This window comes from Mastigoproctus giganteus, chromosome 5 (assembly GCF_048544385.1).
Source record: "Mastigoproctus giganteus isolate SK-2022 chromosome 5, ASM4854438v1, whole genome shotgun sequence".
Taxonomy (NCBI): Eukaryota; Metazoa; Arthropoda; class Arachnida; order Uropygi; family Thelyphonidae; genus Mastigoproctus; species Mastigoproctus giganteus.
The window spans coordinates 210,379,397-210,391,983 of record NC_143579.1 but is presented as its reverse complement, the minus strand read 5'-3'; positions in this window follow the sequence as shown (position 1 = coordinate 210,391,983).

The following is a 12,587-nucleotide window of genomic DNA, read 5'->3' as shown; positions in this document are numbered from 1 at the left end:
ATAAAAATCCATCGCAACTTGTATAAAAATTTTTCTCATTTTATTCTCATATTTCACAATCAATGGAACACTTTCTTACATATGAGACATCCATCAAATAGTTCGCTTTCTATCCCAGCGGTTCCCAAAATGAGAGCTGTAGAGTAATAGCAAGGGATTGGTGTGCCCCAAGCATTATGATTTTGATATTTATTTAGTTCCAACAAAATATGCAGTATGAATTAGTAAAATACAAATTATTAAAAGCAAGTTACTGAATTCTCAGTAGTATTTTGTCATTTATGTATTTTCTCAGTCAACAGATACCAAATGTTATCGTGAGTGGGGAGGTGAGAATTTTTTTTTTTTTTTGTTATAAAGGGATTGTTATACTCAAAAAGGTCAGGAACTATTGTTCCAAACCAGGATACACAATTTTTAAGGCTTATCTATTAAATACATTCATTCCATAAACAGATGCATTTAAATGCCCTCTTGTATAGCATAGTATGTATAATGACAGTCCTTCCTGCAAATGGGTGGAAAAGATCTGAGTTTGAATCCTATCAATGACAAATTTTTATGAGTATTTTTCACAATGTGGCTGAGATGAAGGTAGCTTGGTCTTTTTCCTCCTGGAAACTCAGGTTTTTTGTACAGCAAATCAGCCACGGAATACTCAATTTACAGATATTCCCAGCTCAATATGGTCCAAGCTGCTGCTGATGTAACTAAAACCCTACAACAGGTTTTAAATATTTCTCAGGTAACATTTAAAAATTAATAATTATGATCTAAATTGAACAAAATTTAGAATGCTGGTCATTTTTCTGGACAACTTGTTAGTGCCAAAGAGATGAAAATGTTGGATTGTTCATTCTAATGATGTATGCATAGTCACTTTAACTAAATAGGGGTAGTACATCTGTTCAAGCCACCTAGGTGCCTAGAGCTTCAAAAAACTGCAGCTTCCATTTACCCCCTGGGGTTTGGGGTAGTAGCATTAGTAGTGGCATAAGATGCAAGAAATCAAGCTTATACAGCATCAGCCAAAAAAAAAAAAAACACATTTCACTTATCCATTCCCTCCAAATGTTGTCTGCTGACGAGGCTACTAGGAGACGGTCGTGTTCAAAGCCGCTAAGTGGATTTTTCTTATTTATTGATTTGAAATTATTGTTTTTCTAAAACTTTTGATTTAAATTTAGTAGTATAACATTATTTGTGATTTTCTGATTAATTTGGTGTATTTATTCTTTACTCGGCCTTGTAATTGCATAAAAGTATCGGTAAGGGTTTCCACGTGTTTCAACTCCGCTACCATTCGTAACTTTCCCGTCGTTGTGATACGATAGTTATATACCGTACTAGATAGCGTTAGTTGAACTTCGTTAGCAGTTAAATTGTACGTTTAAATAAATACATATAACGACTTAGATTACAAACGTAATATAATTAATTTAACATAATTAATAACATAACATAATTAATTAATAATTTAATAGAATCATGACTCAGACCAGAGCAGCAAAGCAAAAGGCTCAAGCTAATGGAAGTGCTGTGGCTCAGAGCAGAACTGAGGGGGGCAGTTGTCCTCTGACTCACAGCCTTAAAAAATGCACTGTTTGCTTGATGTTTGCAGAGCAATCGGGTACGGGACATGATGCTGCCAAGAGGGATGTCTTTGTGTGTGCGCGATGCAAGGAGGGTATCGATATCAGGCAACAACTCGGCGTTCTTGTGGGCCTATATGAGAGCTTGAAGGACAGGGTGGATGCCCTCGAAGAAACTAAATTGAGGGGCCCATCAAGCTCTCAGCTGCCCACATCAACGCCAGAGCTTGCACTTGGGCATCGCGTGACACAGAGACAACCCCCAAGGCAGAATGCGCTGGTCCCGAAGGAACTAGTAGTTGTTGGTGACTATTGTCAGGGAAACGGGGAACGTGCTTTGTAAAAAAGATAGGTGGAACAGGACCAGGGTATGTCTGCCAGGTGCAAAGGTTGATGACGTTGTAGAGCGAATATCATCTTTTAAGGGCACAAAAGGTGATATAGTTGTACACGTTGGCACTAATAATATTAAAAGTAGGAGACCGGCAGAATTACTTAACAAGTACAGGTCACTGTTGAACAAAAGCCGAGAATTAGGGTTGAATTTGAAAGTGTCTGCAATTCTGCCCAGACACGATAGGAGGGAGTATATGATGAGAGCCTTGTCGATCAATTCGGCCCTGGAAAGATTGTGCAAGGCTCAAGGGGTAGAATTTTTTTCAGCCTGGACTGTACTTGTTAACAGGAGAGATTACTTCTACAGGGATGGGATACACTTAAATAGAAAGGGTGCAAGAATATTTGCTGATGCTATCGAGGCAGTGTTAGGTGGGTCGGAAAACTGCTAGCTTGGGGGAGACAAAGACCAATAGATTGACAGTAGCCACTGGCAGAGGTGAAAAGAGATTCTTGCACTGCTTCTATTCGAATGAGCAGAAGCCTGAAAAACAAGATGCATGGTATTTCAGAGACTGCTGGGAGCCATTGCGGTACAAGTAAACACATGGGTTGTGTTAGGGTAGCTAAGAATAGAAACAGGTGCAGGTATACTTGCGTGTACACCAATGCTAGGAGTTTAGTAAATAAATTTGATGAATTTGAGGTATTGCTCAAAACATCGAAGGCAGATATTGTTGGGATATCAGAGACGTGGTGTCACACAGATATAAGGGATGCAGAACTGCAATTTGGGGAGTACAACGTCTACAGAAAGGATAGACAGGATAGGAAGGGGGAGGGGTTATGCTATTAGTTAAGAAACACATAAAAACCAAGGAAGTGAAGCCAGTCGACATCGCTGGACAGTGTAGTGTTGAGTCAGTTTGGTGTTACATAAGCATTGGGAGATCAAAATTGAGAGTAGGAGTGTGCTATAGGCCTAATGACTCTGATGAGTATAATAAGGAACTGTACAGGGAAATAGAGTGGGCCAGTAAATCAGAGAGTCTTATAATGGGAGATTTTAATTTCCCAGATATTGACTGGAATTTGGGGGCTGGTTACTCACACTAGCAGGGCTTTTGTGGATTTATTGGATGATTTTTTCTACATCAGCATGTTCGGGAGGCAACTAGAGGGAGTAATACTCTGGTTTTGATTATCAGCAGTGATTCTTCATGCATTAAGAATCTGCAGATAAATGAACCACTAGGTGGCAGTGATCACAGTGTGCTGAAGTGGGATTTACTCAAAGAGGTAACTACCATTAGGGGTAAAGGGAAGGGTTATTGCTTCCGTAAAGGCGACTACGATGGACTGAGACAGTATTTAAATTCTATACAGTGGGACCAACTGATGATGTTACCAACAGCAAATTCAAAATGGGAAGCATTCAAAGAACTTATCTTGGAAGCTACTAAGCTTTACATACCAACTAAGAAATATTGTTCAAGGTTAAGGCCAAAATGGATGTCAGATGAACTAATGAGGCATATGGCAGAGAAGAAAAATACATGGGATACTTACAAATTAACACATGACACAGAAGCCTATGATGGATACAAGTTGATATGCAACCAAGTTACAAAGGAGGTTAGGCAGGTGAAGGCAGATTACGAGAAATCCTTGGCAAGGGATGCAAAGAAAAACAGCAAATAGTTCTTTACTTATGTAAACTCTAGAAGGAAGGGGATGAATCAGATTGGTCCACTTGATATTGATGGGTCAACTGTTGATGATCCTGCTCAGGTAGCTAACAAACTAAATGAATATTTTGCATCGACATTCACACATGAGGGGTTATTCAGCAAAGGGAATGCCAGAGGTGTATTCAACTCTAGCAGTAAGCTACAGAATCTTGAAATAACTGGGAGTAAAGTGGAGGAGAAACTGTTGAAGATAAACACAAGAAAGGCACCCGGGGTGGATGGGATCTATCCAGTTATATTAAAGGAGGCAGCAAAGGAAGTAAGCAAACCCTTAGCCATAATTATGAGAGCTTCCTTGGACTCAGGGGAGGTACCCATAGACTGGAAATGTGCAAATGTGACCCCAATTCACAAAGGAAGATCAAAGGCTGACACAAGTAATTATAGACCTGTGAGCTTAACTTCTGTTCCAGGAAAATTAATGGAGGCACTGGTTAAAGAAGCACTGCAAGATCATTTAGACAAGACTTCAGTTATAGCTCAGACACAGCATAGTTTTGTTAAGGGGAAGTCTTGCCTGACCAACTTGATTGGATACTATGATGCAGTCACAAAAGAACTGGATGCAGGGAATAACTTTGATATTATATACTTGTATCTTAGAAAGGCTTTTGATACTGGTGCACATGGAAGACTGCTACACAAATTGGAGCAGTGTGACATTGGAGGCAAATTGCTGCTATGGATAAAGGGGTGGTTGAGGGGGAGAAGACAGAGAGTGGTAATCAATGGACACTGGTCATCGTGGACTAATGTTATTAGTGGAGTCCCTCAGGGCTCAGTGTTGGGTTCATTATTGTTTTCTGTATTTATAAATGATATTGACGATGGTATATCAAGCTTAATGTCCAAGTTTGCAGACGATACAAAGGTTGGCAGGGTTGTCAAGGACACTACTGACACTATGCTGCTACAACAGGATCTGGAAAGGTTGAGCAGATGGGCTGAGAGGTGGCAAATGAAGTTTAACATTGACAAATGTAAAGTACTACACATGGGAAACAGCAACGTATCAACTCTGTGGTACTACACTGACAAGGTATAAGGTATGTTCGTGTCAGACGGCACCTGGGATTTCTCCCATCTCCGCGTGTGTTTCGCTGTATCGAGGACAGTACACTGTCAAGCCAGAGACTTGAAAGTGTGTGGGTCGTGTCTGTGCAGTGTGATATGTTGTGCCCATTGTTTATCCGGCTTATTGGCCGCCAGGCCCCTAGTGGGGCCCGACGTTGCCCATACCCTGCCACGTGGAGGCTAGCCAGGTGTATCCAGTATCACAACAATTTGCTCTGGCAGGTCCTGCCACCTAGTTTCCTGGGATTTCAGTGGCTAGGGCCTATTTAAAAAAATAAATAAATAAATAAAGTAAAATAAAGTAAAAGTTTATGCTTTTGACATTAATGCTTAATGGGATTGCTGTTAGGAAATCGCTGGTTAGGGTTGAACACTAAAGAGATGTGTTAAAGGCCAAATAGGTCGGGCAAAATTTTGATGTTATTAAATTTAGACATGTAACGCTAGATAAAAGCTGATAGTGTTAGATATCTTAGAGATTTGCACAAAACCAGTAGAATTTAGACGTTGGTTATAATTTGGCGGCATTGTTAAGGGGTGTACTCGATCGATTTAGTGAGAGAGAGTGGGGGGAGATTGAAGACTGGGGAGGAAACAGATAGAAGAATAGGGATGGATAGAGTAGGCATCCCCAAAGAGGTCAGTGGAGACTAGCCCCACCAGGCGAAATATGGGGGGTAGGCAGGGAGGAGAGGAGACAGAGATCCGTCTCCTCCATTCCCTGCCTGGGGATGGGGTTTTAAAGGGAACCAGGTTAGAGTACCCAGTTCGGATCGCCAATGGCGTGTTGGCAGCAAAGCTGCAGAATGTCTTCGTCGGTGTCTTGTCCAAGGAGTGTCGAATCCAGTATGAAGGTCCAGCTGCCCATCCCGCTCTGGGGGTGGGATATGTTAGCTGGCAGTGGGGAACCTACCAGGTGAAGGGGGGGAGATGCACACATTTACTTCATTCGTAATGTGCATTCTCGCTCTACTTGCATTCTTTTTTTTTTTTTTTATTTATTTATTATTTTATTTTTTTAATACTTTTTTTCTTATTTTATAATTTTTTTTTATTTATTTCTTTTATTTTTATTTTATTTTATTTTATTTTATTTTTTTATACTTTTTTCTTATTTTATATTTTATTATTATTTTTTTTTATTTCACTCAACTCATTCATCTTTTTCTCACACACCAGGAGGGGATGCAATGATGGGTAGCGTAAATTTAAATAATAATTAAAACCAGGGTTAGTGTGTACTTAACTTAGCATTTGTGGTTTGTGTTCTTTTCTCTCACGCTTGCACTTTTATTCATTCTTCTAGCTCTCATCTCATTTATTCGACTCTTTCTTTCTGCACTGCACTCTCTGGGCACCGCAACTTACTGTTATTCTTCAGTTGTGGTGCAGGCCTAGCTGCAAGGTTTTTTTTTTTTTTTTTGCAGGCCAGGGGAGAATGCAGTGATAGTGTTTATGTGGTTTGTAAATGTTTGTTGGTACAGTATATATAAAGTAATGTAAGTTATTTTTAACTTTGTATTCTTTCAGTCAATTACATTTGCTCTTTTGCTCACTCCCATTCACTTTCTCTGCATGCATTCCCATCCCCCTCCCCTACATTGGTTTGGGGCCCAGGTTCCTACACATGGCATGGTAGTCATGGGGAGTTTTGTTATGTCAGGTTTCTGTCAGGGTGCAGAATACTGCTATCCTAACAGTTTTTAAGTCATCATCTGGGCGTGGTGGGAAACTTGGGCAATTTTACTATTGATTATTGTTTAATTGCTGGGGGGCTGAAATTGCTCTGCGCATTTCGAAAACTTTCTGTGTGAAAGATGTAAAAGCTTTATAATTTTGCTCTTCTATGATGAAGAGATGTTCTTCTCCCCTGGGAAGGGGACCAATCTGTGCTATTAGCTCTGTTCTGGGGATGTCATATATTATACATTCATAGAGAATGTGTGCCTAGTCTGGTACTACACTGACAGTGGTAGAGAATGAAAGGGACTTGGGGGTGGTTGTGCAGGCAGATATGAAGTTCTCTGAGCAGTGCAGACGGGCTGCAAGAGTAGCTCATGGAGTATTGTCAATGATATACAGGAATTTTTCCAGCAGGGATAAGGAGGTGATTATTCCATTGTATAAGGCAATGGTCAGGCCACACCTAGAGTATTGTATACAGGTCTGGAGGCCTCATTTCAAGAAGGATGTAGAGCTGCTGGAACGAGTACAGAGAAGGGCGACAAGATTAGTGAATGGAACAAAGGGGTGCTCTTACGAAGAAAGGCTTAAGTTTTGCAAATTACAGTGTCTGGAGACTAGGCACCAGCGAGGTGATCTGATAGAGGTGTATAAAGCCTTGAATGGTTTAAGCATGCTCAATGCTGATGGGTTCTTCCTCTAGCTCAGAAAAATCACCTGAGAGGGCATAAATTCAAATTGAGGAAAGACAGATGTAGGATAGACGTGCGGAAATTTGCCTTTAGCCAGCGGGTGGTTGGTTGGTGGAACAGACTTCCATCCCTTGTGGTGGAGGTTGATAGCCTAAATAAGTTTAAGGCTCAGCTGGACAGGTATTTTGAACGAACAGAAGGGTGAAGTGGAAGTGGGGTTTTTTTTTTTTTTTTTTTTGGCTGATGCTGCATAAGCTTGCTTTCTTGCATCAAATGCCTCTACTAATGCTAATACTCAATTTACAGATAATCCCAGCTCAATATGGTCCAAGCTGCTGCTGATGTAACTAAAACCCTACAACAAGTTTTAAATATTTCTCAGGTAACATTTAAAAATTAATAATTATGATCTAAATTGAACAAAATTTAGAATGCTGGTCATTTTTCTGGACAACTTGTTAGTGCCAAAGAGATGAAAATGTTGGATTGTTCATTCTAATGATGTATGCATAGTCACTTTGACTAAATAGGGGGAGTACATCTGTTCAAGCCACCTAGGTGCCTAGAGCTTCAAAAAACTGCAGCTTCCATTTACCCCCTGGGGTTTGTGGTAGTAGCATTAGTAGTGGCATATGATGCAAGAAATCAAGCTTATACAGCATCAGCCAAAAAAAAAAAACACATTTCACTTATCCATTCCCTCCAAATGTTTGTGTAGTTCTTCCTTCAATTCATTTCAACTATCAACTTCCACAATGAGATGGAAAAATCTTCCAGCAATCAACCACTTGCTAGCTACAGACAAAAATCCACACATCTATTCTGCAACTGTCTCCTCAATTTGAATTATGTTCCCTCAAGTGTGTAATCTGAGCAAGAGGAATCCCATCAGCATTAAGCTTGCTCAAACCATTCAAAGCCTTAAACACCTCAACCAGATCACCTTGCAGGTGCCTAGTCTTCAGACTATTTACAGAACTGAAGCCTTTCTTCATAAGAGCACCCTGTTCTTTCCATCACCAATCTTGCTGACCTTCTCTGTACTTGTACCAGCAGCTCTTCCAGACCTATATGCAGTACTCTACACGTTGAGTACTGCATATGTCCTCCATTGGAGGGGTGCACATTTGTGGATCTACCAGATCCCATTGCCTTTTGGTGTCGCTATGTGGATGACGTGTTTGTGGTTATTCATCGGGAGTCAGGCAACCAACTTTTGCATCACCTTAACTATGTCGCCTTTCATACAATTCACCATCGAGCTGGAGTCAGACAATACCCTTGTCTGGCGTGAGAGCACGTGTTTGAAGACAACAGTCTATCGCAAGGCAATGTGTGGACCAATTCAACTACCGGTCAGCACACAAATGCAACCATCTTTTCGGCACAGTGCGAACCCTGTTAACCTGCACCTGGACCCACTCTAGTTCTGTGGATGAGAGGCGCACTGAGATTACTAGAGTCAAGACAGATCTTGCAAGGTGTGGCTACCTCACCAGTACCCTAGACAGGTGCAACCTACAGTCCCGTGACCATGTTACTGTGAATGGCCAACAGGACTGTTCACAGTAATGACTCTGCCACAACTGCCTTTATCCCATTCTACCCAAACCTATCACAACAGATTTCTAGAGTTTTAAAGGCTCATGGGATAAAGTGCTACAGCTCCCCGGGCAGGCAGTTCTGATCCCTCATTTCCATAGTTAAAACATCAGTTCCCCCCCCCCTTGCTGCAGAGTGGATTAGTCTACCATATTTCCTGCTGTGACTTCACTAGCTGCTATGTTGGGGAAACTGGCAGGGAGGCTCAGCACTTCTGATTGACCCACGCTGCGATGTCATGATTATTGATCAGTCCCGCCATTACCGTCGCTGCGCGTGGTTGGAATCACTGCACATCTCGTGCTGTGATGATACTTTTAACAGAAACAGAGGATGTTGTGTCTATCCCATTATTGAGGTAACCATCCTCATGGCTGACAAACATTGGCATTTACATTCTCATGCATCACAGTCACAAGCTTTGCCTTCTAACAGCTAATTGTTGCATACACGCAGTTCACCATACATGACTGCCATCACACATACATAGGTTCTAGATTTTTAGATTAATGGTCAAAACTGATGAAGGGCACCATACTGTCCGAAAGCTTTGTATTACTTTCCTGTACTTTTCTTATCGTGTTGCTTTGTGTCACATAGTAATAATATATATAATGAATCCATAGTACATTAGGCATTTTCACTTATATCCAAGTATATGAAATGAACATTTTTTTTTTTTTTTTTGCATCCAGTTGCTTTGTGACCACTGGTTGCTTAGACAAGGTTTCCCCTTAAAAAACCATGCTCTGTCTGAAAAGTTACTGCAGTCTTATCTAGATGATCCTGCATTACATTTTAACCAGTCACTCCATAATCTCCCTGGAACAAGTTAAACTAACAGGTCTGTAAGCAATCATGGCACCTCCGTAGCCAGGTGGGCAGGAGCAGCAGTGCGTAGCACACGCTTCTTGATTAGACTGGGGTTCGAGCCCGTGCCCACCAAATACGGAGAATGTGGAATGACCACCGCATATCCCCGGAGCAATATGGCCTTAGTTGCTAATGCTCCTAAAAACCAGATAACAAACAAACACAAACTGTAAGCAATCGTGTCACCCTTTGATTCCCTTCTGTGAATTTGGGATAGGTGCACACATCTCTATCTGCAGGGACCTCTGAATACAAGGATGCTCTCATAATTATGACTAAAATTACTTCCTTTGCTGCCTCCCTTAATATAATTGGATAGATTGCATTCACCCCATGTTTAATTTATGTTTAACTTCAACAATTTCTCTTCCACTTTCCTCTCAGTTATTACAAAATCATTTAGCTTCCTGTTATTTTTTAGAGCGGGATAAACTTCTGGCCTCCTCTTAGCCAAATAATTCCTCATGTGTGAATGTAGATAGAAGCAAAATACTCATTCACTTTTTCGGCTAGCTGAGCAGGATCATCAACAGCTCGAACCATGGATATCAAGTGGACCAAGCTGATTCATTCCCTTCGCTTGCCTAACTTCCCTTGTGACGATTACAGACTAGCTGATATCTACCATAGGCTTCTGTGTTTCCTGATAATTTGTATGCATCAAATACATTTTTCTCTGTGACGAGTCTCAGTAGTTCATCTGATATTCATTTAGGCCTAAACCTTGAACAGTATTTCTTGGTATGAAAAGCCTAGTAGCTTCCAAGATTAATTCCTTGAATTCTTCCCATTTAGAATTTGCTGTTGGTAACATAAAATTTAAAAACTCAGACAACTTCTGTTCCAGGGAGATTATGGAGTGACTGATTAAAAATATAATGCAGGATCATCTACACTGAGTGGAAAGAAATCGTGGGATAACTATCTATATTTCCAAATCTCAATCCTATAAATTTACAATATCATGAGATATGTTACATGCAAACTTAAAGCTTATGTATGGTGTGAGCAGCCTTGTTCAACTTCTGACTGGCAATTTAAATACCATCAAATTGAGAACCCTGTGGTCAGACCATGTCCTGATGGTAGGTGTTACTATCTCCATTGAGGGACTAACTCATCTTGAACTTTTTAATTGTTCTCAGACTGCTTGTAGGAATCTTATTGAGGCTAAAATATATACCAAACTCCAAATATAATGAGAATTTAATATTTGCAAGGCATTACATTTCAAGCACGTTAGCACATAATTTACGATTAAAAAAAGAAAAAATACCACGCGAAACGAGAACATTTCGTTTCTGCGTATTCGCCACTGCTTTGGCTACAATATAAAGTTATGGTAGCCTACGTGATGATATGTATTTAAAAAATAATAATAAATTAAATAATACTCTCCGGATTTCTGTTGGTCCGATTTTAATGAAATTTTGGAAGAGTCGACAAATAGTAAAAGGTCCAAATAAAAAATTTCATCCAAATTCATACACTAGGAGCCGAGTTATTACACGCGAACGGCCGTGGTGAAGACAATAGGCGCCTTATAATTTATAGCTACATATATGCTAACGCGCCTAATTACTGACAAAATACATAAAAAAAAAAAAAAAATGGAAAACATCGTGTAACTTAGCAGCAAATATAACCATGACAATTCCGTTACTACGCTTCTTTGTGGTGGTATCAGCGATACCCCCACATGATACCAGTTTACATGCATTAAACACTACTGGTGATTTCATTTGATATGTGAAAACATAGAGCATATAGTACTGTGAGCACGGACGTCACAATTAAAAAAAAAAAAGGGCGAGATCGTCAATGGGCATGCGTCTGTATTTCAATACGTTTTGTTCCAGTGGACAACTTAAAATAGATGAAGTATTTTATATTATATTCTTGCTATTATACGATATTGCTTATAGGTTAACCCTTACAAGGTAGTTATACTGGCAAAGTAAAATGTCGGATAGAGACCATGTAGAATTTTTGCTTATTCTTTGCGGTATTTAAAGTGTTTTTATAGATTCCAGTATGGTTTGCTGTGAAGGCATTATTTAATTGTTTAAACGGACAAATATTGTGTATTTACCTATTTCCGTGATGGAATCCAAGAGAACATTTACAATGAATAATTATATTGATTTAATAAATACTACTTTACTCGTTATGGTCAACATTCTAATAGTTTCCATGTATGCAGTCTTTATATACAGAAGATTGAAGAATAAGTTGGAATTCTTAATTAGTGCCAAAAAAAGAGAGGCAAATTTTAAAAAAGGCGTGAATCTGGAAAGTGATCAGGAGCTACTCCAGCAGATCTACGATTCGGATAAAAAAATTGAAGATGTACAGAGATGGATTTCGGCATTTACATGCGATAGAGTAAATGATTATTCGGATCGACAACGGAAGGATATTGTGGAATTAAAAGAAGCGCATCGGGCAAGAAGCCAAGAAGTAATGTATTTGCTGGAGCAAGAGCGTCGTTTGAATCATCAGTTGAATGCAGCCAAATTAGATGTTTGTTCCGGTATCATTGCGATACAAAACCAGAACGATGTTATAGAAAAACTAAAAAGTGAATTCGCTACTTTAAAAGCTTTTACAAAGATGAAAAATGCAGAACAGGAAAGCGTAAAAGGGAAGCTTATTGAGGTTTCAAAAAATGCTGGCCAAACAAATATAGAAGTGGATAAGCTTAAGAAGAGAAAAACACGCAGACCAGTAGAAGGAAATGCTACGGAGACATCGCAAGTAGAGTTTCAGTGACCGCTGTTTGCTGGATGATCATGGTTGGTCGGAAAAGATCTGAAGCAAGAAGTGAACGCGATTAGATGAATAATTTTGTTTCACTTGTCTGTGTTGTAGCGAATGGGAACTGAGAAATTTCTAAAAGATAAATTTAATTCCTTTAAGGTGTGCATTTTGCGATAGAAAAATAAAATTTCGAAGTCTTTTATTGCTTGATTAATATTGGGTTT